Source organism: Mus musculus, chromosome 2, assembly GCF_000001635.26.
Source record: "Mus musculus strain C57BL/6J chromosome 2, GRCm38.p6 C57BL/6J".
Taxonomy (NCBI): domain Eukaryota; kingdom Metazoa; phylum Chordata; class Mammalia; order Rodentia; family Muridae; genus Mus; species Mus musculus.
Window position 1 is genome coordinate 155,465,417 of NC_000068.7, and position 8,933 is coordinate 155,474,349.

General features: G+C 43.6%; 1 protein-coding gene across 4 annotated transcripts in view; it reads right to left on the reverse strand.

The window, feature by feature from the left end:
- The window catches only part of Ncoa6 (nuclear receptor coactivator 6), an 83,256-nt gene extending 74,761 nt beyond the window's left edge, over nt 1–8,495 (reverse strand). For 2 of the 4 annotated variants that reach the window (XM_011239709.2, XM_006499927.2), the window contains exon 1: nt 8,224–8,495. The gene's annotated coding sequence lies outside the window, so the exon portion shown is untranslated. The remainder of the gene's footprint in view (nt 1–8,223) is intronic. The other 2 variants (XM_011239708.3, XM_006499928.3) reach the window with 2 other exon arrangements.
- Nucleotides 8,496–8,933: the final 438 nt, after the last annotated feature.

The following is an 8,933-nucleotide window of genomic DNA, read 5'->3' on the forward strand; positions in this document are numbered from 1 at the left end:
AAAATTCATAACCAAATATAATTTAAAAAATTAATAATATTGGAAGATACTTAACCCAAAGAATAACTTCCCAAAAAGGAATCTGATACACAAATTCATCACTATTTCTTCCCATGAGATGTCTGTTTGATCTTAAAAACATGTAAATAAATGGGCACCATGGAATATACATTCAACAAGTTTAGTATTAGTAAATGAGCTGGCTAATGAGAACTTTTTGTGTGCATACTGAGAATATTGAAGTTAGACATTGATATCTGCAGAACATAAATACCGATTTATAGCTTAAGTGCCCTTTAAATTTGGTGATCATTAGTATTACTAACTGACCCAAGTTAATCAATAATATTAACTGATTACTCCTATTCTAAATGATACAGAATAGAAAATCCCTCCCAAGTTAATTATGTGTTCTGATTTGTATATAAAATTTAGCTTATCAAACTGTATGGCTGCCATTACTCCATCAAAGGGTTTTATTCCCTTTCTGTATTAATTCATATAAGCCTCTAGACATTTATTAATTTAAAAAATATTTTACTAGTTACTATTGGTTTATGTATGCATGCTTAAGGAGCTCAGAGGGCTGTCAGATCTCCTGGAAATGGAGTTATAGGAAGTTGGAAGTTGCCTAATGTGGGTGCTGGAAATCAAACTCAGGTCCTCACACTCTGCAAGAACAGGATTGCACACTTACTTGTTGAGCTACTGTTCCAGGTCTAGCGATTTATTAATTAACTCCTAGACACCCACCATATATATTTTTAGAATAAAATAGAAAAAGATAAAGAAAATTAATAGTAAATAAATATGCTAGATTACACAATAGGTAGACAATGGAGACAAAGGCAGAATGTAGGAGCAACACTTGGCCCAGCCCTCAAGAAGCATCCAATCTAAAGAGCAGGCAGGGAACAACCCAGCTCCATCACTTCTCTTTCTCCCTGCATTGGTCCAGTACTTCACAAAAGGGCTTCTCATCCTACAGTTTTCATTGCAACACTAAAACCTTTGATGGCTTCCCACTGTTTAGTCAATCAAATCAAACTCCGCAGCCTGAAACAAGAAGAAATAGAACAAAGTCTTCCATGAACCAGGTGTGTGGCATAAACCTGCAATCCCAGCACTCTGGAGGAAGTCAGGAGTATCTCAAATTCAACACTAACCTGGCCCAGAGAGAAGATATTTCAAAACAAAACAACAAACACAACCAGAACAGTCTTCCATGGTTCATTAGCATACAATGCACAAATTAGGAAGGCAGGCTTTGCAACTAGACTGCCTGAATGCAAATTTATTATCAACTATTACCTATATTTCTTGCTTAGTCTATAAAAAGTGATTTTTAAAAACCAAAAGTTTCTTCAAGTTATTATAAAAATCAGAAGAAAGAAAGAAAGAAAGAAAGAGAGAGAGAGAGAGAGAAAGAGAGAAAGAGAGAAAGAGAGAAAGAGAGAAAGAGAGAAAGAGAGAAAGAGAGAAAGAGAGAAAGAGAGAAAGAGAAGAGAAGAGAAGAGAAGAGAAGAGAAGAGAAGAGAAGAGAAGAGAAGAGAAGAGAAGAGAAGAGAAAAAAGCAAACTACTTGTGAAGTGCTCAGCACTTGTGCAGCAAACCCTGAGCACTAGTACTGCTCGGAGAAGTTTATCTATCACTATTGCTTCCATTCACTCTTCATTTTGAGCCTTATCTCCAAAAACACTGTGTAACTACCTGGTTTCCAGACAAACTAGACTCTTATTTTTATTTGTTAGGGTGCATGTGTCAAAGGAAAACTTTATTAAGTCAGTTTTCTCCTACTTTAAGGCAGAGTTCTGGCCATCAAACTTGGGTGGCAAGTGCCTTTATCTATTAAGCTGTGTCACAAACTGGACTCTTTACTATTTGCTAAGCACACACCACTATACTCATGATGCATCAGTCTGTATAGTAGTATCATCTTCAAGAATTAAGATCGGGCTGGGAGATGGCTCAGCAGGTAAGAGACTGCTCTTCTGATGGTCCTGAGTTCAAATCTCTCTAGACATTTATTAATTTAAAAAATATTTTACTAGTTACTATTGGTTTATGTATGCATGCTTAAGGAGCTCAGAGGGCTGTCAGATCTCCTGGAAATGGAGTTATAGGCAGTTGGAAGTTGCCTAATGTGGGTGCTGGAAATCGAACTCAGGTCCTCACACTCTGCAAGAACAGGATTGCACACTTACTTGTTGAGCTACTGTTGAGTAGCTCAACACATGGTGGCTCACAACCACCTGTAATGAGATCTGACACCCTCTTCTGGTGCGTCTGAAGACAGCTACCGTGTACTTATGTATACTAATAAATAAATCTTTGGGCCGGAGCGAGCAGGGACTGAGTGAGCGGAGCCAAACAGAGAGAGAGGCGTTGACTAGAACAAGCAAAATATGTGTCCTATTCAATTTCCAACAACTACGTGAAGGCTCACAACCATCTGTACAGCTACAGTATTCATATAAATAAAATAAATAAAGAGATCTTTTAAAAAAAAAGAGTTAAGATCCTCACCATTCTTGATATTCCTTAACACACTACAGACACTTATCACACATAATCATCCTGGTGTCCTACAGACTCTACAGTTCTGGCCAGTTTGTGGCGTGCATGGCAGGTAGTAAAATGTTCAAAGAATGCACTCCTCCTTCCTCTCTCGTGTGGAACTATTAAGACATATCATAAGTACAAAGACCTCTGTTTTGCAATATTTTTTAAAGCTGGCTATCAAGTTTTCTATCACCAGTGTGGTAATTTCTAATATAGCACAGCACCCAAAAATAGTAGATGCCTAAATATCCACAGAATTGAACTGAATTTTACCTCATCTTATAAATTAAATTCTCATTTTATTCACTGTGTTCAAACTCATTCTCTTGAATATATTTTAGTATTTGGCCTGTCCACAAATCCATGTCTACTTTTAGTGATTCTGACCTTATCCCATTTGCTATATCTTAGTTTAGGAGACAATATTCAAAATCCAAAAAAGAAAGAATCAGAAACTCAAATGTCTATAGAAGCATAAAACTAAATACTGCAGACCATGAAGAACTAGAAAATACACCTGCCTACAAGTATTGCTGAGTTTTTCTATGAAAGAATATGAGCTTAGTGTTGACAGATCTTCCAGGTTTTCAAGACAAGTCAGAAATTCAGGGGTTTGTGTAAAACTTTAAAGACATTAAAATTATTGCATGAGCCAAACAAAATATGTGTGCAGGTCAAAGCCAGCCACAGGTGGCTAGTTTGTATCCTCTGCTACAAAATTACTGCGAAAGTGAGGAATTTGGGAGTTAAGGAGCCCTAAACAAGCAATTCCTTCCAAGCATCTCATCCTAGGTCTCAATCATTCTGACTCAATCCGAGAGCCAAATATGTGTGACAATTTAGTGAACTATAGTGAATCCCCACTTTGTGCCAGGTGCTGGGGAGTGAGACGTGAACAGTGGCTATAAATAGCAGTTAACATTTATTGAACATTTTGTAAGTGCCAGGCACTATTCTGTGTTACATGAGTTAATTTAATCCTTTTAGCAACTCTACTACGATTAGGCGCAATTTTATTATTTCATTTAGGTATAATCACTTCTCTCAATACCCAATACTGACCAGCACCCGCTTGCAAACTGTAAGCTTCTTGGTGGGATCTGGGTTCCTAATTTCAGCTTTCCTGTTTACTAACTGACCTGGGAGAGATTTATGTAACTTTGTGCCTCAGCTTTATCTTTAAAATGAATATATAAAGAAATATTTTTAAAAATAATCCAACAGAAACATATAATCTAACAGAACAAGCCCCAGCCAGGTATAAACTGTACAAACCTGAGACTACCTCAGTTAACCCACTCAGCAGATTCCAAGACAGTCAGTTTGCTATCACTGATCAATATAAAGTAGCCAGGGGTCTTTATCATATTGCAGGTACACAGGGTGGAAGGGGAATCCAGCCAGAAGAGCAAAGGTAAGATGGCAATTCTCCGTGGTGTAGAAATTGGACAGCAAAGTAAAGGCTGAACAACTAATGCATCCAAAATAGATCAGGGGTTAACAAACATTTGCAAAAGAGTATTTTCAACTTTGTGAGCTGATACAAATTCTCTGTAAGAACTGCTCAATTCTGCAACTGGAAGCACTTACAGCCATGGATACTATGTAAATCAGTGTGGTTGTGCTTCAATGAAACATTGTTTACAAAACCCAGGTTGGTCGACAAGATTTAACCTATGAGCTAGTTTGGTGTTCCCTAAGATAGGAAACTGTGACTCCTACACTCTAGGATTACTCTTTGCATCCTACCACTACCTTTTATGTCAGCTGACACCTCTAATTTCTAACCAAAAACTATACTTCATTTAACAACTTTGGAATGGTAAAATACAAAAATGAAAACAACAACAAAAACCTACAACAATAACAAAACAAAAACCCTCTAACTTATTATCTGTGACAATTTTCTATTCATCTTTATTTCACTGGGGGGGGGGAAATGTTTTTGACAGTCATCATTCAAATTATAGTATAAAATACTCCCTTATCACTCACAGTACCAGTTATCAACACCTGAAATAGCTAATTCTGCTCAGTATCTTCTCTCTGAACCTTAATTTTGGCCCTTATTGTTTCTTTCCTTTCTCTTCAGTCTATCCTCCATATCTGAAAAGAACATTTTTTTGTGTTTGGAAGATAGCTCCGTTTGTAAAGTGCTTGTCTCCCAGGCATGGGGAGCTTTGTTCCATCCCAGGAATCAAAACAAAGTAAAACACACACACACACACACACACACACACACACACAGGTATTTTGGTGCACAGTTGAAATCTCAGTGCTGAAGAGACAGACAAGCAGTAAACTTGTGCTTACTGACCAGCTAACCTACCCTGTTTGACAAATTCCAGGCCATCAGGAGACCCTGCTAATAAATGGACAGAGTGATAGATAGACCAACTAATAGACAGACAGATGGCTGCATGCCAAACTGAACAGTGCCTAAGAAAAACAACAGAGACTGAACTCTGGGTTGTACAAGTATGAGCACACATGTGTGTGTGCTCTCTCTCTCTCTCTCTCTCTCTCTCACACACACACACACACACACACACACACACACACGGGGGGGGGGGGGAGCATTCATTCATCTCCTAAAAATTAAACCTCATTATATACTCGCCCTCTGAAAAATCTTGACTGCCCCATCCTCAGGTGAGGAAGAGTCAGGCTAAATTCCTCAGTCGAGTCTTTTACCAACCTTCCTTGTCTTGTCTCTGATCATACCTGCATATATACTGTTCTCAACTTTATTGTCTCTGAAATTAAGTACTTCTTAATGTGCTGGTAACAGACTATATATAAGACTTGAAAGACGGACGGCTCAGGTGGTAAAATGCTTGTCCCACAGGTCATAAAGACCTGAGTTTGGAATCCTAGTCCTAACAAAGGCAGTGTGCCCATCTGTAACCCACTGCTGGAGGGTAGAGACTGGCAGGTTCCTAAAGCTCCTTGGCTACTGAGCCTACCTGGATCAATAGGATAGAGGGTTAGTGAGAGGCCCTGTCTCAGAAAATAAAGTAGTTAGGACTGTAACACAGCTCAGTGGTTAAAGGCACTAGATGTCACATCTGATGACCTGAGTTCGGTCTGGCAGACTGACATAGGTGGAGAGAAGTGATTCCCACAAGCTGTCCTCATATTTCCACACGTATGCCCTCACATTCACCCACATACACAAATAACTAGAGAACAGAGAATAAAATGTCAAGGTAAAAACAAAAATAATAAAGCAGAGAAGCAATCAAGTAAGACACCAAAGCCAACCTCTGGTCTCCACACGCATGCACACATACTCACATACTATATACACACCCATCTAGTGCAAGGGTACAGCAGTGGTAACCCAGACTGAGCAAGGGCCTGAGGTTCATCCGCACCACCACAGTCACAGAAAGCTATATATGCAGATACATCAGCATAGATCATTTTTATATTTAGTAACTATTATAATGTAATTGCTTTTCTTTGTAATCCAATGTACTTTATTTTGTACAATTAAAAATATTATTTTGAGAAAGGTCCATATGGTTCACTAGATGCTACAGGGGACATGGCACACATAAGACCAGACCTCTGCGTTGGGAAGGCTCAGAAAAGTTGCTGTTGAATATACCTAAGGCATTTAAAATCCTTACAAGTTCTTTTGGCTAAAAGTCCTTTTTGTGCTTGGACCTTATGTTGTATGCTAGGCAGATACTGTACCATTACTACATCACTAACCCCTGAAAGTCTTTTTGTTTTCCTCCTGAGACACAGCCTTGAAAGCAGTCTCCTGCCTCAGCCTCCTGTGCAGAAATTATAGATGTGAGCCACTGCACCTGGCTTCTAAAACTTTTGACTATGTAGGGCTCTGTACTGTCATTCCTTCTATATTCATTGACAATGGATTCCTGGACCCCCTAAGATATCAAAATCATTTTCTGAAGTGGTATAATATTTGTATATCCCCTATACCTGTAACACCCAATACAATATAGATGTCATGTAAACAGTTATTAAGCTGTCTGTCTAGTTTAGGGTGGAACGACAAGGAAAAAAAGGTATATTTAGCACAGATGTAATTTTTAAAAATGAAATGTTTTCAATTTGTGATTCGTTGAAGCTGTAGATGCAAAACTCAGGGACATTAAAAGTCAACTATATATCATTGGGTGATTGATCTTCTGGTCCATTTAAACTTTGAATTCCCTATAACACAACTCAAAGAGAACATGATGGAGAGCCTAGGTCTGTATCATCATTCTTTTTTTTTTTTCTTGTAGGCTTTTCGTGTTCTTTGCTGTGCAATTACCATCTTTTAACTCTACAAAGAGTTTCTTTGTTGATGCTTTTTTGTACCAATGGAGATCTAGGAAATAGCCAATAATCGATTATCTATAGTTTTTGTATCCCACTCTGCCTGTGTACTGACAAACGTGCTCAAACAAAACTTAAAGGCTCTCTAATATATGGTATCTTTTGGCTTAGTAAGATTCTTTGAGGAAACATGTTACTGAGGAAGTAGTAGGCCCCATCCAGGAGCCCCATTCACCAACATGACCTGTCTTGGGCAGACAGCTGCTGCCTTTTAGGTCTCAGGCTAAAATCACTACTTGATCTGAAAGCATGACACGATATCCAAAGCACAGTAGTTTTTCCATACTCATGCTTCACCTTTCTAACTGGTTTCAACAAGACCTTTCAGATGACCTCTTCAGGTGACCCTGCTCTTTAAGCAGCGCCTGTCCCCTTCCAGGAAAGACACTTTGGGTCACCGCCCCCTAACAGTCGGGTCCCTCCTTTTAAAGACAACTGCTTAAGTTGCTAGAGGTTCTCTCCTTTCCTAACCAGTTCCACTCTGTACCTTCTGCTGTCTGCCCAGCTCCTACATCCAACCCCCGCCACCCTTTCTTTCCTCATCAAGTTCTTCCCTTTTCCTGTTGCTGCCTCCAACCGGACTCCTCAGGCTCCTCGGGGCTCATAGGTCCTGAGACCCTTGGGAGTCATAAAGGCTGGCCATTCAGAGCCAGGACCTTTCCAGACTGATTCCCGCGTCAGTACCCCACTCTGATCCTAGCGTTCGCAACCCCCTTTTCTAAGCAATCACCTCCTGTGCATGCAAAGAACTATTCGAGCTCTGACAGCCAGGACTCGGCCCCCAAGCCGCCTCCCCTGCCCCTGGGTATGATTCCGGGGGCTCGGAGCACTGCGCACGGCCTAACCCAACTCCACCACCCACCACCCCCTCAGCCCACCAACCCCAACGCGGGTCCCGTTCGCTCCCGGGGTCTTTTTATCCGCGCTCCTAACCCCAACCTCACACCCCGATGCAGCCCGCCGCTCGGCCAGAGCGCCACCCGGCTCAGTACCCCGGCCACCCTGCACTCCCGCAGTGCCTCGACCCCGCGCCCCGCACCCTCCCCACCGCCACCCCGCCGCTCCCGCCCGCGCCCCGCCCGCAGGCCCCGGGCCCGCTCCCCAACATGGCGACGGGGACACGAGCGCGGCGGCGGGTGGGGCGGCTGCGGGCCCGGGCCGCACTCGGGCCGAGCTGCACGGCCGCCCGGCGCCATCTTCGCGCGCCGGGCCCGGGCGGCGCCTCCTCCCCACGAAGCCAACCGGGCCCGGCCCGGGACGCCCGGCAGGCCCACCCCTTACGGGCCAGCGTCGCCGTCGCCTCACCTGAGCGCGGCCCCGGCCCTCCCGGGCGGGCCTCGCAGCGCCGGCCCGGGCCGTGCGTGCCAGCGCCCTCGGCGCGTCTGTCCGCCCGTCCTCGCGTGTGCCCGTCTGTCCGGCCGTCGGCGCCCGGCCGCCCGCAGCCCGACCCGGCAGGGCCTCAGGGAGCCGGTGGGGAGGGGGGGGATGGGCCGGACCGGGCCGGGGAGGGAGGGGGAGGGAAGGAGAGAGGGAGGGAGCGCGGCGGGGGCGGGGCGGGCCGGAGGGGCGGGGCCCCTGCCCACGTGATCGGGCGTCCCCTGGCGCGCAAGGTGGAGCGCGCGAGCCTGAGAGCGAGCGAGCGAGCGAGCGAGCGTGCGAGCTCCGGTGCTGGGTCCGATCTCGGTCTGGTTAGACGTTCAGCGCAGTCCCAGCGGATGGATGTGTATGCTGGGTACGTTAATGCTCCATGCCTCAGTTTGATCATCCCAACTATGGCGATAACAGTATTTCCCGGCGCAGAAGAAATGGGGGGAAAGACTTGGAAAGCATTTGACACATCGGGCTATTATTGCCATTATTAACATAGGATCCAAGAACAGTGGCGATAAAGAATACCTTTATTATTCTCTTATAAATAGTTTCCTACTCTGTCCCACCACCACCTTAGCAGACTCAGTAGGTGCTCACAAAATGTAATTGTTGAGTGAACAAGTGTGGGCGGGCCACTGGCCTCT